The sequence below is a fragment of the Hibiscus syriacus genome, unplaced genomic scaffold, assembly GCF_006381635.1.
Source record: "Hibiscus syriacus cultivar Baekdansim isolate YM2019G1 unplaced genomic scaffold, ASM638163v2 tig00000329_pilon, whole genome shotgun sequence".
Lineage (NCBI taxonomy): Eukaryota > Viridiplantae > Streptophyta > Magnoliopsida > Malvales > Malvaceae > Hibiscus > Hibiscus syriacus.
Window position 1 is genome coordinate 1,737,380 of NW_024061782.1, and position 18,983 is coordinate 1,756,362.

Genomic DNA, 18,983 nt, shown 5'->3' on the forward strand with positions numbered 1-18,983 from the left:
CCATCTGTCCGTCCTGCCACTCTGTCTCGCGCCCATACTTGTTTTCCTCTCTTTTTCTATTTTTTGTTATGTCTACCCATAGTTGTTTTCGTGTCTTTTATTTTATGTCTACACTTTTATTCTATCATCATGTAGGGCTACTTTTCAGGGGCAAAATTAGAAATTTTGTTCCTCGTACATAACTTGATCAAATACTCCTTAACCAGATGCCAATGCCATATTGATTTTAAAACTTGATCTCATTCTGCCTATCCGCAGGTGCGACACACTATGATCCAATACAAACAAGGTATGCAATATACAGTTCAATACAATACAAACAAGATAGATGGAAGGATTGCAAATTCTAGGGATGGGATTCTCACCTGAATATCAAGAAATAATTGCATGCAGATTTTGTCAGTATCGGACACACTATGATCCAAGACATCTGAGCTTGCCCCAGCCCGTCTTTGTGCACCTTGCCTTATTCTCTGAAGTGAAGACTCTGTCTTCCGTGCCTGGACGTGATAATTTAGAGGGTTTATTCAAAGCACGTTTGATATCAAGAGAAAAACTAAGGAAAGAAATTGTTTGTGATACTAACCACACTGACGACGTCAGCAGCTAATTCACAATAGCGAGTGATTATGTCTGTTGCAGCACCTAGCAGTAGATTATTCCACGCGTCTTTTGTCAAATACTTCGTAGCTTACTCACCGTCCAGGAAAGACTGAAAGCTTAAAAATGGCGCTTAAGAAAAAGTAATATCCACTACTTGCCAACGTGGACAGCAGACACAAAGCCTTTAGGTAAAGATATACACACATTCTCCATGGGAAATACAGGCCAAAGAAGTACATAGTCTGGTCTGCATCTAAAATTGTTATATTTCTAAACCAAAAAAAAAAATCATTTCTCAGTTTTTGTATTTCCATTTTATGTTCCTTGGATTGAGATGCTTCCCTTTAATTATTTGTGCACAAACATATTTATCACCTCAAATGGACATGCAAGTATTGACCCTCCGAATTGAAATATGTTACAGTTGGAGGAGATGAGCGGGGAGGGAAGCGTAGAAGAGAAGAAGAATGTAACACCCCCAACCCATACCCGACCCGGATATGAGTCAGAGATACTACATTGACTTTAAAACATAACTCTTAATAAATAATAGTAAAATATTTGAACTTATATTAAGAAAATACAATAATATACATACTGTAATGTAAGTTTACAAAAATATTCAGAGCATACACAACTTAACCCTTTAATTACATGCCAACTGCTATTTACATAACAAAATGACCTACTGATAAGTTGCTTCTGATCTGATGGTTGCAGGAGTAATACTGTCAAGCTGCTTCACCTGTCTCGTCTAATTTCCTCGGATCCTACGTGTGAAACACTCACACGCTAAGTCATCGACTTAGTGAGGCAATAATACTAACAAGGCAATGTCATTTAATGAAATTATCAGGATCATATGAGATGATATGCAAACATGTAACTAATCCATGTAATATACTTCATCAATATCCATACCTGTAAGCGTATGACTGTAACATTCATTATTCTGTATAAATAAATTTATTTGCCCATGATATCATATTGAGAACCTAAGGTATTTGAGTAATGTGAGGTTGTGCACTATGCTGTCACCACAGCTCGTATAAATGCACCGAAGTGCCCGTAGAATTGCACCGAAGTGCCCGTAGAATTGCACCGAAGTGCCCGTAGAATTATGTCCATAAGGACCACGTAGAATTCCTTAAGAATCATATACATATACTATGGATCAAGTATGTGTCTTTCAAGACTTCACACAGGTTCCAAAGGATATACATATGTCCTAAAGAACCGAGTATACCCTCTACCCCTTGGCATGCCAACTATACCTATAGTTCTCATCTACATAACATGGGCTTATACATTTCCCGTAGTTCATATCGCGTAGCCATAGTATTTTCATACCTTTAACACATAGGCATATCATTTACATACCTTTATCACATAGCGCATATAACGTTTTCTGCATATTCATGTCATGTAATACATATAATATGAATTCATGTCATGTAATACCTTTAATACAAATTCATGTCATGTATCATAATATGGAATGTAATCATATGTCAAAATATGGAATCTAGACTTATCACAAGTCTAGAACTGAATATACTACTATATTCATGCTATGCATATGCACTCACCTATACTTCTTTGCCTTTTCCTCGATCGATTCTACTTGTAGATTGTTCCCGAACTCGAGTAGGCTCGGTATCTACATAAACATAATTTTTAAGATGATCATCAGATGTCTATGTCTTGCAATTAAGCTTTAATAGCTTACTAATTTAAAGAATTAATAGCTTAGTCTTGCTTTCTTTCTTTCTTCTTCTTTTTCTCATGGGGGAATCGGTTCCCCCCCCCTAGGGGTATCGATTCCCCTCAAGCAATCTGGAATTTCATATACGATGAGGGGGTATCGGTTCCCCCCCCTGGGGGTACCGATTCCCCTCTAGCATTCTGGAAATCATATTCGTTGAAGGGGTATCGGTTCCCCTTGAATGGGTACCGATTCCCCTAACCCAGAATTCCTAATTTGAGCTCGGAAATCATCCCATTTCAGCTCAAACATACATATTTCAATCCCTTTACTACTCTTAGCTCTCATACACTCACTTAGACTAATTATTATCCATTAAATACCTCTAAAACTTAGAAATCTAATTCTCCATATAGCATTTAAGAATCCAACCCAAATTCCAATATGTTCTAATTTGAATTCTAACACCTCCTACTTCTTAGTTAGCTTCTTGACAAGTCAAAAAATCTGATTCAAACATCAAAAACTCATCCATATCAGAATTTCATCTAAAACTCATTTTCCAAATCATTCTCTAAAACACTTCTCTTGTTGTTTTAATGTCATATAAGTTTTCCTTTAGCTTATATAACATCTAAGCTTCCATTTCCAATCTTAAAACATCAAAGAAACTACCAAGTTCAGATTCTTACCTTAATTGCAAGCCACACGTTGAAGAGAAGAAAATGAGGAAGAAGGAAGAAGAAATGGGAGAGTTCTGGAACCAATGTCACACGTGGGTTCTCATATACCTCATAATATTTATTTTAATTAAAATTCCTTACAAATGACCATTTGGTCCCCACCTTAATTTCATATTTACTAACCTTATTTTTTTTAAAACTATATAATTATTCTACTTTGATCACCAAATGTTGAAACTTTGCAAATTAATCACTTACCCGACATGGAGGATGTTACAAATCTCTCCCCCTTAAGAAAATTCGTCCTCGAATTTTCATTGCACGAACAAATGAGGGTATTGATGTCGCATATCCTCTTCACGCTCCCACGTTGCTTCTTCTACTCTGTGATTTCTCCACAACACTTTGACAAAAGGAATGGTCTTGTTCCTCAATTGTTTAACTTCATGGGCTAAAATTTGAATCGGTTCTTCCTCATAAGTCAAGTCAGGACGAACCTCAATCTCTTCTGGTGTCACGATATGAGAAGGGTCAGATCTATATCTTCGAAGCATTGAAACGTGAAAGACATCATGTATCTTTTCCATCTCAGGTGGTAAAACTAGCTGATATGCTACCGGTCCTACTCTCTTTATAATCTCGTATGGTCCAATAAACCGATGACTCAATTTTCCTTTCCGACCAAATCTCAACACCTTCTTCCATGGAGACACTTTTAAAAACACCTTATCTCCAACTTGAAATTCAATTTCTTTCCTTTTAAGATCCGAATAGGACTTTTGCCGATCAGAGGCCACTTTGAGGTTATGCTGAATTTCTCGAACTTTCTGTTCTACATCTTGAATTAAATCCGGACCAAGAACACTTCGGTCTTTGAGTTCATACCAATTTAATGGAGTACGACATTTTCTTCCATATAATGCTTCATATGGGGCCATTTTTATACTAGACTGATAACTATTGTTGTAAGCGAACTCTGCCAGCGGTAAATACTTTTCCCATGATCCTTTAAATTCCATTACGCACGCTCTCAACATATCTTCCAATATCTGAATAGTTCTCTCTGATTGCCCATCAGTCTGAGGATGAAAAGCCGTACTAAAGTTTAAACGAGTCCCCAACGCTCCATGCAAAGATTTCCAGAATCTAGAAGTGAATCGAGGGTCCCGATCAGAGACTATAGAAACAGGTACTCCATGCAATCTAATAACTTCTCTAATATACAGCTCTGCATACTTTTCAATAGAGAAATCCGTTCTAACAGGGAGAAAATGCGCTGACTTAGTTAATCGATCAACAATTACCCAGATTGATTCTCTTTTGTTCGGAGTCAAGGGTAACCCCGAAACAAAATCCATCGTAACATTTTCCCACTTCCATTGAGGAATGAAAAGCGGTTGCAATAATCCTGATGGAACTTGATGCTCGGCTTTGACTTGTTGACATATCAAACACTTAGACACAAATTCTGTAATGCTTCGCTTCATCCCTGACCACCAAAATCGATCCTTCAAATCCATATACATCTTGGTTCCACCCGGGTGCATCGTTAACGGACTGCAATGAGCCTCTGTTAATATTTCTTTCTTCAAGTCTTCATTTTCGGGTATTACAATTCTTCCTTTACAATATAGATTTCCATCTGACTTAATCTCAAAGTCTTTAATCTCTTTGTTCTTTACTTGCTCAATTCTTTTCAAACATATTTCATCTTTACCTTGCAATTCTCCTATTCGTTCCACCCATGCTGGTTTAAGGGTTAATTCTGCACAAAGACCACCATCTCCCGTTAAAGATAATCTTGCATCCATAGCTCGTAAAGCTGCAAACGTCTTTCTACTCAGAGCATCTGCTACCACATTAGCCTTTCCGGGATGATAGTCAATTATCACATCGTAGTCCTTTAAAAACTCTACCCATCTACGTTGCCTCAAATTCAATTCTTTTTGAGTCATCAGGTACTTCAGGCTCTTATGATCCGTATATAAGTAACAACGTTCCCCATAAAGATAATGACGCCAAATCCTGAGAGCGAATACTACAGCAGCCATTTCTAAATCATGAGTGGGGTAATTCCTTTCATGTGGTTTCAACTGTCTCGATGCGTACGCGACCACTTTTCCTTCTTGCATTAGTACACACCCCAACCCGTTATGGGATGCGTCACTGTATACTACAAAATTCTTGCCAGATTCTGGTTGAACCAATATCGGAGTTTCCGTCAGAATTCTCTTTAAAGCTTCGAAACTTTCTTGACATTCAGAAGTCCAAACAAATGGTACGTTCTTTCTCATTAGCTTTGTTAGAGGCAGCACAATCATAGAAAAATTCTTAACGAATCTTCGATAGTAACCGGCAAGTCCAAGAAAACTCTGAACTTCAGACACATTCTTAGGAACTTCCCAATCCATTATAGCTTTAACTTTCTGAGGGTCTACTCTAATCCCAACTGCCGAGATCACATGCCCCAGGAAAATTACTTTCTTTAACCAGAACTCACATTTGGACAATTTGGCATACAACTTTTTATCTCTTAAAATTTGCAAGACGATCCTCAAATGTGTGCTATGCTCTTCATGGGATTTCGAGTATACCAGTATGTCATCAATAAAGACAACGACAAACTGGTCCAGATAGGGCTGAAAAATCCTGTTCATAAGATCCATGAAAGCAGCAGGTGCATTCGTTACTCCGAATGGCATTACGATGAATTCATAATGACCATATCTCGTTCTGAAAGCTGTCTTCGGAATATCTTTCTCCTGGATATTCAATTGATGATAACCCGAACGTAGATCGATCTTCGAAAATACCGAAGCTCCTTTTAGTTGATCAAACAAATCATCAATGCGCGGAAGGGGATACTTGTTCTTGATGGTCACCTTATTGAGCTGTCGATAGTCAATGCAAAGACGCATTGATCCATCCTTCTTTTTAACAAATAACACCGGAGCTCCCCAGGGCGATACACTTGGTTGAATAAATCCCTTCTCTAGCAATTCTTGTAATTGATTCTTTAATTCTTGCAATTCTTTCGGAGCCATTCGATAAGGTGCCATTGCAATCGGAGCTGTTCCCGGCATTATTTCAATTTGGAATTCTACCTCTCTATCCGGAGGTAATCCTGGCAATTCAGCAGGAAAAACATCAGGGAACTCTCGAACTATTGGAATTTCCTCTAACCTTTTCTCTTGAGCTCTTGAATCAATCACATTTGCAAGAAAACCCTGACATCCTTGTAGCAATAATTTCTTGGCAGACATCACTGATATTACATTTGCTAAAGGATTAAACTTTTCACTGCTCACACTTATCTCTATTCCTTCTGGACTTTTCAGAGTTACCTTTTTCAATCTGCAGCTAACATCTCCATAATACCGAAACAACCAATCCATTCCCAGAATCACTTCAAACTCATCAAAGGGTAATTCCATCAGATTAGCAGGGAATTCAATTCCCTGAATCTTTATGGGACACCCCTTACAAACTTTATTCACCCTGGCACTTTGGCCTAACGGAGTCGTTACTATAATCTCATTACTCGTAGCTTCTAAGGGAATCCCCAACTCCTTTACTAACTTACTTGTAATATAAGAATTATTAGAACCCGGATCAATCAGTACCAATACTAATTTATCATACAACTGAAAAGTACCTGCTATAATATCGGGGTCATCACGGTCTTCACTTGTCTTTAGGTTGTATACTCGAGCAGTGGATCGAACTTCAGGTTGAGCAGAGAATTCAGACGGGTTCCTTCCTCTGCCTCTTCCTCGTCCTCTTTGTGAGAAAGAACCAGCTCTTCCAGATGGTGCCGGCTCACCAATAATCAATGGACAATCACGGACAAAATGTCCGGCCTCTCCACATCGGAAACAAGTCCCAGCTGCCATACGACAAGTTCCATAATGGTTTTTCCCACACTGCTGACACTGTCTCCCTTGCCCCGGAGTAGATCTCCCAGCACTAGATTCCACTGACTGCGTCTGTCTAGGTCTTGCCTGACTTGCTCCCCTAGCAGACGATGCAACTGATTCTGATCTAGCTTGTGATCGAAATCCCGAGTCTCTTCCCCTTTTTGTTGGTGTTGAACCAGAATAAGTAGTCGTCCTCTTTGATGTCTGCACTCTCGAGTCCCCAAATCTTTCATTCTGAGCCCTTCCAAGAGCTTTTGCACGATTGATCACCTCCTGGAACGAGGACAGATTTAATACTATCAACATTTCCTTAAGCCTAGGGCGCAAGCCCTCCACGAACCATTCGCAAGCATCTTTCTCAGTAGGCACAAGCTCGGCTGCAAACCTGCTCAGCTTGTTAAACTCACATTCGTACTCATATACCGAGCGGCTCATCTGCTTCAAATTCATAAATTCCTGCTTCATTTGGCGGATAAACTGATCTCCAATATACTTGCTTTTAAATTCATCTAAAAACAAAGACCAAGTCAACTGGTCGGTTGACATCCTCATGGTGACATTCGTCCACCATATCCTCGCCTGACCCCTTAGTAAAGACACAGCTCCATCTAATTTCTCCACTTCAGAACAGTGGAGACCATCTAACATGATTTTCAAATCATTCAACCAAAGATCCGCTGACACCGGACCTTCCTCAGCTTCTCCCTTAAATTCGGGAGCTCCTAAACTTCTCAATTCTTTTGCTACATTAATTCTTGGAGTTAGTGGAGCAGGAGGTTGAAGACGCGTCAGAATAGCGTCTAACGTTCTGAAGAACGTATCTTGATCTTGCACAGGCACTCCTTGAGATGTCTGTTCTTCACCGTGCCTAGCCAGGGCAGGTGAATTACTGCTTTCAGCATGCCTATCTTCTCCCGCTTCACTTCGGGAGCTATTATGTCCGGACATCTAATCAAAATAAACACATTGTTCTATTAGCAAAACAGCATACTCATACTATACCAGATCAGAAGTTTTCGCTATTTGTTGGCATGTATTCCATTTACAGACTCCATAGACTCTGGTTTATGCCTAGAATCGGCTAACCATAGCTCTGATACCATTAAATGTAACACCCCCAACCCATACCCGACCCGGATATGAGTCAGAGATACTACATTGACTTTAAAACATAACTCTTAATAAATAATAGTAAAATATTTGAACTTATATTAAGAAAATACAATAATATACATACTGTAATGTAAGTTTACAAAAATATTCAGAGCATACACAACTTAACCCTTTAATTACATGCCAACTGCTATTTACATAACAAAATGACCTACTGATAAGTTGCTTCTGATCTGATGGTTGCAGGAGTAATACTGTCAAGCTGCTTCACCTGTCTCGTCTAATTTCCTCGGATCCTACGTGTGAAACACTCACACGCTAAGTCATCGACTTAGTGAGGCAATAATACTAACAAGGCAATGTAATTTAATGAAATTATCAGGATCATATGAGATGATATGCAAACATGTAACTAATCCATGTAATATACTTCATCAATATCCATACCTGTAAGCGTATGACTGTAACATTCATTATTCTGTATAAATAAATTTATTTGCCCATGATATCATATTGAGAACCTAAGGTATTTGAGTAATGTGAGGTTGTGCACTATGCTGTCACCACAGCTCGTATAAATGCACCGAAGTGCCCGTAGAATTGCACCGAAGTGCCCGTAGAATTGCACCGAAGTGTCCGTAGAATTATGTCCATAAGGACCACGTAGAATTCCTTAAGAATCATATACATATACTATGGATCAAGTATGTGTCTTTCAAGACTTCACACAGGTTCCAAAGGATATACATATGTCCTAAAGAACCGAGTATACCCTCTACCCTTGGCATGCCAACTATACCTATAGTTCTCATCTACATAACATGGGCTTATACATTTCCCGTAGTTCATATCGCGTAGCCATAGTATTTTCATACCTTTAACACATAGGCATATCATTTACATACCTTTATCACATAGCGCATATAACGTTTTCTGCATATTCATGTCATGTAATACATATAATATGAATTCATGTCATGTAATACCTTTAATACAAATTCATGTCATGTATCATAATATGGAATGTAATCATATGTCAAAATATGGAATCTAGACTTATCACAAGTCTAGAACTGAATATACTACTATATTCATGCTATGCATATGCACTCACCTATACTTCTTTGCCTTTTCCTCGATCGATTCTACTTGTAGATTGTTCCCGAACTCGAGTAGGCTCGGTATCTACATAAACATAATTTTAAGATGATCAGATGTCTATGTCTTGCAATTAAGCTTTAATAGCTTACTAATTTAAAGAATTAATAGCTTAGTCTTGCTTTCTTTCTTTCTTCTTCTTTTTCTCATGGGGGAATCGGTTCCCCCCCCTAGGGGTATCGATTCCCCTCAAGCAATCTGGAATTTCATATACGATGAGGGGGTATCGGTTCCCCCCCCTGGGGGTACCGATTCCCTCTAGCATTCTGGAAATCATATTCGTTGAAGGGGTATCGGTTCCCCTTGAATGGGTACCGATTCCCCTAACCCAGAATTCCTAATTTGAGCTCGGAAATCATCCCATTTCAGCTCAAACATACATATTTCAATCCCTTTACTACTCTTAGCTCTCATACACTCACTTAGACTAATTATTATCCATTAAATACCTCTAAAACTTAGAAATCTAATTCACCATATAGCATTTAAGAATCCAACCCAAATTCCAATATGTTCTAATTTGAATTCTAACACCTCCTACTTCTTAGTTAGCTTCTTGACAAGTCAAAAAATCTGATTCAAACATCAAAAACTCATCCATATCAAAATTTCATCTAAAACTCATTTTTCCAAATCATTCTCTAAAACACTTCTCTTGTTGTTTTAATGTCATATAAGTTTTCCTTTAGCTTATATAACATCTAAGCTTCCATTTCCAATCTTAAAACATCAAAGAAACTACCAAGTTCAGATTCTTACCTTAATTGCAAGCCACACGTTGAAGAGAAGAAAATGAGGAAGAAGGAAGAAGAAATGGGAGAGTTCTGGAACCAATGTCACACGTGGGTTCTCATATACCTCATAATATTTATTTTAATTAAAATTCCTTACAAATGACCATTTGGTCCCCACCTTAATTTCATATTTACTAACCTTATTTTTTTTAAAACTATATAATTATTCTACTTTGATCACCAAATGTTGAAACTTTGCAAATTAATCACTTACCCGACATGGAGGATGTTACAAAGAAAGTGAGGAAACAATTGGGGAAAATAATGGTCAAGGGTTAGGGTTACAGAAGGAGAAATTGGGAATCGGGGTAAGAGAGGAATAATTGGGAATCGGGGTAAGAGAGGGGATGGAATTTGGGAAATTAGGGATTAAAACAAATGGAGAGGGAGATATGTATTTACCTGGTGAGCAAATAGAGCACGTGGGTCAAGAGGAGGTGGACTAGCAAGCATTTCCAGCCAGGAAGAGATGCCTTAGCCCAGTTCGTGGCCCAATACCTGAGAAGAGAAGATAACATTAGTTTGTTATATCTGTTATGCAGTACAACAGCTGGCATATTTAATTTACTATTTTAGCCCTGTAACTAAATAAAACATTGGCTGAGAGGTTTTGATTCCTCAAGTAATGAATGAAGCATTTCTTCTGAATTCTCTAAATTCTCTATTTCATCTTCTCGATTCTATTTCTATTTCTAAATTCTACTTCTATTTCTCTTGACTATAGCAATTGGTATCAGAGCCTCGGTTTTTGGCAAGTTGGTGGCATGCCCAAGAAAAATTAGAATATGGCAGAAGACTTAGCAGGGTTGCAGAAACAGATGGAAGAATTGACAGCACTGGTAAAACAAGGAAAGGATGAGTCTAATCCTCCTAAATGGTGGGAAACTCAGGAAAACAAGATTTCTGCATTGGAGTCTAGGATGACTACGAATCACGGATATGTTGAGCAAATCTTGAAGATTCTGACTGGTAGGAAGGAGGACCAAAACTAGTCTGCTGAGGATCAGGTACAGACTCCTAACTCATCTGATATGAGTAGTAAACAGCCTGTTAAGGTGACAGTGATTAATGATAAGACTCGGTTTACTTATAACCCTGAGGAGCCTGGAATTTTTAAGTCTAAACCAGGGGATTTGCCTATCCAAGTGGCTAGCTTAAAAAATGACAATCTAATAGGGGAGAACAATGTTGTTAGAAATCAGTTAATGGCAGTAGATGTGGATAATAGAGGTAATGGGGGGTCTTCTAACATGTCAGGGGTAATGTGGCATAGACCAAAAATTGAGCTGCCAAATTTTGAAGGAATTAATCCAAGATGATGGTTACAAAAATGTCTTAAATATTTTTTTCTTTGTAATATTGCTTATGAGCAAAGAGTTGAGGTGGCTACAATGTATTTAGCGGGAAAGGCTGAAGTATGGTTTGATGGTTACATTATGCAAAAACATCATGTTACTTGGCATGAGTTTGAGGCAGACCTATGTCATAGGTTCAATGACAAATTTTTTGCTGATATAGTGGAGGAGTTTACTAAGCTAGTGCAAAAAGGGATAGTAGAAGAATATCAGGACAGATTTAAGAAATTACAACCACATATGTTATTACAAAACCTTACATTAGGAGAAGAATTTTTTATTTCTCTGTTTGTTAGTGTGTTGAGGGAAGATATTAAAAACAGAGTTAAGGCTTTGAAACCTAAGTCACTCTCTGAGGCATGTAGGCAAGCTAAGTTATATGAGCTGTCTATGGAGTTTGAGAGCAAAAGATTGAGATCAGCATTTAGAAGTTCAACTTATCCAAATCCTATATCTACTTCAAAGTCAAACCAGCTACCAGTACAACAGAGAAATTCAGCTAATCCATCAACAAAGCAGAATTTAATAGATTACAAAAGACAAAACAATTTATGTTTTAAATGTGGAGATAAATTTGTTCCAGGTCATCAATGCAAAATGAAGCAATTAAACATGATAATGGAGGATGACATTGTTTTACCCCCAGAAAATTCACCAGCAGATTCTGAGCAAGAAATTATGCCAGAAGATGAGAGTCTAGAAATATCAATCAATGCTATTAATGGATGTATTGGTCATAATACATTGAGGATATAAGGAACAATTCAAGGGAGACCACTTAGTATGCTGATTGACAGTGGTAGTACCCACAGTTTTTTAACACCTAAGTGGGCTGAAGCTGGTAAACTGATTAATATTCCCTATCCTTTGGCTATTACAGTAGCTAATGGACAACAACTTTACAGTTCGACAAGGTGTAATGAGATGGAATGGAAGATGCAAGGGCACTCTTTTATACATGATTTTAGACTACTTCAGCTGGGGGCAGTGATATGGTATTAGGTGTGGATTGGATGAAACTGTTCAGTCCAATTTTGATGGACTTCAATAATATGACACTGAGTTTTGAACATAAAGGGGAGCATATTATTATAAAAGGTCAGCAACAATCTAAATTTCTACAGCAGATTTCAGGAGCTACCCTATTGAAGATGACAGCTTCTGACTCATCTATTTTGGGACATGTAGTATTATTCAATATGTTGGAGGATTCCAAGACTACTCCTACAACTATCCAGCCCCTTTTGGACCAGTATCACTCTGTTTTTGCTGAACCTACAGGATTGCCTCCTACAATGAATCATGACCATGCTATTCCCCTTAAACCTGAGGCTACCCCTATCAATTTAAGGCCCTACAAATTTCCATATATTCAAAAAGCTGAGGTAGAAAAGCAGATTGCTAATATGCTTTCCTCATCTGTTATTCAACCAAGAAAAAGTCCTTTTGCTTCTCCATGTCTCTTAATAAAAAAGAATAATGGTACTTGGAGGTTTTGTGTAGATTACAGGAAGTTGAACAGTATGACAGTGAAGAATAAATTTCTTATTCTTGTGGTAGAGGATCTATTGGATAAATTATATGGAGCAGTCTATTTTTCTAAAATTGACTTAAGGTCTGGTTATTGGCAGATCAGAATTAAGCCTGAGGATATATACAAGACAGCTTTCAGAACTCATCAGGTCCATTATGAGTTCAAGGTAATGCCTTTTGGGCTGACTAATGCCCATGCTACATTTCAAGCCTTAATGAATGAATTGTTTAGTTCATTCTTAAGGAAATTTGTCTTGGTATTTTTTGATGATATTCTAGTTTATAGTACTTCTATGGCTGATCATATTATTCATTTAAAATTAGTTTTGGAAGTTTTGAAGACTAATCAATTATTTGCCAAGATGTCTAAATGCTTTTTTGGACAGACTCAAGTTGAGTACTTGGGACATATTATTTCAGCCTCTGGGGTTTCTACTGATCCTACTAAAGTGGCAGCTATGAAGAATTGGCCTGTGCCAAAATCTTTAAAATCTTTGAGAGGGTTTTTGGGATTGACAGGTTATTATAGAAGGTTTATAAAGAATTATGGTACCATCAACAAGCCTTTGACTCAGATGCTCAAGAAAGACAGTTTTAAGTGGACTACTGAGGCTCTAACTACTTTTGAAAACTTGAAGCATGCTATGTGTAGTGCCCCTGTGCTAGCATTACCAGATTTTGCCAAGAGTTTTTATTTAGAAACAGATGCAAGTTCAGGAGGAATTGGAGCTGTATTATCACAGGATGGTAGACCTATTGCCTATCTTAGTAAGGCTCTTAGTACTAGACATGTTGCCCTATCTATATATGAGAGATACCTTGTTATTCTTATGGCAATATCTAAATGGAGGCATTATTTAGAGGGCAACCCTTTTATCATCAAAATTGACCATGAACCCCTTAAATATTTGTTGGAGCAGAAATTAACTACTACTATTAAGAAGAAAGGATTGACTAAATTATTGGGCCTAGATTATTCTATTCAGTATAGGAAGGGTAAGTCCAATGTGGTTGCTGATGCCCTTTCTAGACAGTGGGAAGATCAAGGTCAGTATATGGCTATGGGTACTACCTTAATTATCCCTAGTTGGGTGCAGGAAGTGGAGGGCAGCTACAAAGGGGATAAGATGGTAACTGATTGGCTATCTATATTACAAGTCAATCCTAATGCTGACCCTAGATGGACATATTTTAAGGGTATTCTTAGATTCAAGGGAAAAGTCTATATTGGAGCTACTGGATCATTAAGATTACAAATTCTTCAAATCCTATATGATTCACCTCATGGGGGACATTCTGGAACACAGGCAACTTATCAAATGATTAAGGCTAATTTTTATTGGCCTAAGTTGAAGGCTATGGTGGCAAATTATATTAGAAGTTGTACAGTTTGTCAGCATATTAAAGTAGAACATGTTGCTAAGCCTGGGCTCCTACAACCACTGTATATTCCTCAACAGGCTTGGGAAATTATAACTATGGATTTCATAGAGGGTTTACCTACATCTCAGAAGAAGAATTGCATTTTTGTGATAGTTGATAAGTTTACTAAGTACAGCCACTTCCTAGCCTTATCATATCCTTATACAGCTGTTGATGTAGCTAAATTGTATTTGGATATTGTTTATAAACTTCATGGCCAGCCTAAAATGGCTATTTCTGATAGAGACAAGACATTCACTAGTCTCTTTTGGAGAGAACTAATGAAGCAACTAAGTACTAAAACTCTTTTTAGTACTGCTTACCATCCAGAGACTGATGGTCATATAGAAAGGGTGAATCAGTGTGTGGAACACTATTTAAGGGCTTATGTTTCTTTCAGCCAAAGCAGTGGGCTAAATGGCTACCACATGCAGAATGGTGGTATAATACGACCTACCACACTGCCCTAAAGCTTACACCGTTTGAGGCATTGTATGGCTACAAGCCTCCTACTATGGTTTGGCAAGAAGATACTAATGTGCAGTCTGTGGGTGACTTAATGAGACTTAGGGAGAATATCAAACAGTTACTAAAGCTACAACTTGAGTATGCAAGTAACAGAATGAAACAATACACAGACAAGAAAAGAACAGAAAGAGTTTTTGCAGCGGGAGATACTGTTTACCTGAAATTGCAACCTTACCGTTAGACTTCCTTGGCCCTGCGCAAGAATTTAAAGTTAGCAGCAAAGTACTATGGACCTTATAAAATTATTGAGAAGATAGGTGAGGTCGCGTACAAGTTAGACTTACCAATTTCTTCGAGGTTACATCCTGTGTTCCACGTAAGCCTTCTGAAGAAGCACGTCGGGGATTCAACTGTATCTTCAAAGGATCCTCCTGACATGGACGGTGATGATCGGATTAGAATTGAGCCATATAAGATTGTGGGTAGAAGAATCATCAATCGACAGAACAAACCTGTAACACAGTTGTTGGTGCGTTGGAATAATCTCGATGACACCAGTGATACATGGGAGGATTACACGGTTCTTCGAGGCCAGTTCCCTGAATTTGATCATTGGGGACAAGTATCCTTTCCAGCGGCGGGTATTGTTACAGTTGGAGGAGATGAGCGGGGAGAGAAGCGTAGAAGAGAATAAGAAAGTGAGGAAACAATTGGGGAAAATAATGGTCAAGGGTTAGAGATTATAGAAGGAGAATTGGGAATCAGGGTAAGAGAGGAATAATTGGGAATCGGGGTAAGAGAGGGGATGGAATTTGGGAAATTAAACAAATGGAGAGGGAGAGATGTATTTATCTGGTGAGCAGATAGAGCACGTGGGTCAAGAGGAGGTGAACCAACAAGCATTTCCAGCCCAGGAAGAGATGCCTTAGCCCAGTTCGTGGCCCAATACTTGAGAAGAGAAGATAACATTAGTTTGTTATATCTGTTATGCAATACAACAGCTGGCATATTTAATTTACTATTTTAGCCCTGTAACTAAATAAAACATTGGATGAGAGGTTTTGATTCCTCAAGTAATGAATGAAGCATTTCTTCTGAATTCTCTAAATTCTCTATTTCATCTTCTCGATTCTATTTCTATTTCTAAATTCTACTTCTATTTCTCTTGACTATAACAAAATATGAGGGTAAACTAAAGTATTTAAAAACACTGCTATTGAATGTCATATGCAACATATAGCACGTAGCTAAATGACATAGCATATTTATACTATTAAATAAAAAGGTCTCATTTTTAAAAAAATTATAGGAACATTTATGATTATGAAAATAAAAAAGAAAATTAAAGGTGGGATCAGGAATGTCTCTAGGGAAATATTAAAAGATCACAAACCTTCAATGGGCGCAATACCCCTGCCACGTAAGGTGAATGTCTGACAGGAGAGGTTTGTTTGTCATCCTGTAAGTTGCAGTTATACCCTTAAGCTGTCTCAAATCCTGTGGAATTTAAGATAAACGAGAATGAACATAAAATTCCAGAGTAGAATGAAAATGCAGGCAAAAGAATTACGAAAGAAACCATAAAAACTTCTCATGATGGTTTCATAGAGCATGGTGACTAAAGGCGGTAAACAAGAAGAAGAATTAGAATAGATTAGTGAGGCACAATGCAGATGTGTGTATAAAATGCACTTCAGATGCATAATTTTGTTAATAAACCCTAAAGAGTTTGTCATTTATCCTAACAAAAGATGCAAAATTTATCCCCCCCCCCGGTTTTGGGCAGTATACAATTTGTTTATGATATTAAGTATGTTTTGATATTGAGAAGTAGGGAGTTTGTTATTATACTCATTTTTACCATTAAATGTACAGCTAATGTAAAATAAAACAAAACAGATGCAAGAGAATTTTAGTTAGATGGTCTCTTTTGCACTTAATGCATTACAGAAAAGCATGCCTTGGCACACCAGGCATGTCCCTCACTCGAAAGGTTATGAGCCACTTTCGTAGTTGGCCTAGGCACGGCCTTACAACACTTACGCAAATAAGTAATATGCAAAAATCGTAATGCTTACCTCAACAGACTTCTGAACTACAGCCTCTTTAATTGTGTTGATAACTAAGGGTAGCAAATCATCCAATGATTTTCCACAGTACAAAATGCTATGCATTACAACGTCAAGGACTTCAGTGGAACATGAAGATAGAACATGAAGTACATGATCCAGGTAAGAACCAGAAATCTCCTTGGTCAGACAATTTATGTCATGAATAACCTTCAAGCACCAGTGTGTTCATACATATGCTGCACAAAAGTCTGGATCAACAATAAGTCAATAATCAATTCTACATTATATATATTTATATTGTGCTTGACTTGGAGAATGAAAGCAACCTATCAACAATAAGGTCCGTAGAAGATTGAACTTGGAGACTGAAAAAAGATAGATCTGAAGCAATTGCATAACAACGTTACTTATTTTTCCATGATTTAATAATGAAGCTTAGGAATAGTTTTTTATGTTATGAGAACGTATAATTACCAGTTTTAATTTCTCTCTAGATCTTTCTAAGTTAGAAATAATCAAGTGGATATGTGGAGAACTAATAATTTCTCTAAATTTATTTCCCCATTAAGGTACCTCTGTGTGTTAAATAAGGCTCAGAGAATTTAAGTTGGAAACATAATCAAATTAAGACATGGGCATACATAAACAAAATCATCTGGAGCAGCTGAAAGAGCCCACTCACATCCGGGGTTGGAGCCAGAAATACCCTTCTTCCGCGCATCCAATCCAGAGGACAACCAATTTGAGTATCTATCAAACACAAAATACAATCTGATGTGGTAAGAAGAAAAACAGAAGTATGACAATGGAATTATGGCTGAATACAAATGTGGGTCAGTAAAACTTAAGTTTAACAAAAACCCCTAATTCCCTATTAATTCAAAGGAAATACTAATAATTTGTGGCTGTAATATTTTACAGCTTATTTATACTAGGGTTACAAAGATGATTAAGCCTAGCCCTAAATCTAAAGCATAAAGGAAACTTATAATCCTAACCATCCAAAATATTTCTAATATTTAATAAAACTGAAATAATTAAATATTATAATAATACAATAAGCTCATGCATCACAATCAGATGATGATATTTAGTGTATTAGACTCCACAACTATTTGATCCAAGGAATGCCCTTTAGAGTAGCTGCAGGGACAAGCGAAGAAACTTGTCAGAAAAGAAAGGACCAGAACTTTGTCATTCCAGCAGGATCTCAGGCTATCCAAAAGAGTAACACTTTGTTTAAGTGTCAAGTTATGGGAATATTCTTCCCCAGAACCAGAATTCTGGACAAGAACAATACTGGGTGCTGTAAGTGCAGAGTCTAGAGCACCTGCTATTTCTTGAAACCTAAGCAGTTAAAAATAAGAGCAGTTCATATCTAAGTAAAACACAAAATTATATCAGTTATATAAACACCGAATAGTTCCACTCAATACCTTAAAGAGAAATATACACCAACATTCCACTGCTTCATGAACTCAACATAAAACGGTGTTGCTCGAATTTGACAACAGCAGCTCTGGTTGGGCAATAGCCTGACAGTGGAAATTTCTTTATATAATAATAAAATGGACTATAGTTCAGACACTTTGATTCTTTACCAAAGCAGGCTCTGTGAAGTGTTTAGTCTTAGATGCAAAATGAAAGGTCAGATGGCTACCTTCAAGATAAGCCAAGAAATCTAGGCTTGATTTGTAGTTTTTGAGGAATTCCTTAGGTCTTCCTGGAGAAAAAGCACCAGGTTTTCCCTTTTGGATGACTTCTAGAACCTCTTTCAGAATTGAATTTGCCAAGAAGTCAAATACATGTAATCCTGAGTTTTCTGAAATAAACAAACGTCACGAAACTTCAACAGCCTTTACATGTGGCAAATTGAGGTTTGATATGCAAAACGATGAGAAGACAGATATCATGCACCAAACGGGCGATGAGTTTTAACAACCATCATGTCTATATTCAACAAGCTCAAACATATTCTTGACAGGGCACAAACCTATTTCCAGCGCCAAATGCAATATATACAAAGTAGTATTTGTTCTAAGTACTCTTAATCATTTAATAATAAACGCTGAATCACCTTTATAGTAGTATGATTCATATATATATATATATATATATTTAAAAAACAAAATTAAAGAAGGCATTTGTTCCATTTATTTG

At 37.4% G+C, this 18,983-nt stretch overlaps 1 pseudogene; it reads right to left on the reverse strand.

The window, feature by feature from the left end:
- Positions 1 to 290: 290 nt before the first annotated feature.
- LOC120176322 lies at positions 291 to 18,655 on the reverse strand (annotated as a pseudogene).
- Positions 18,656 to 18,983: the final 328 nt, after the last annotated feature.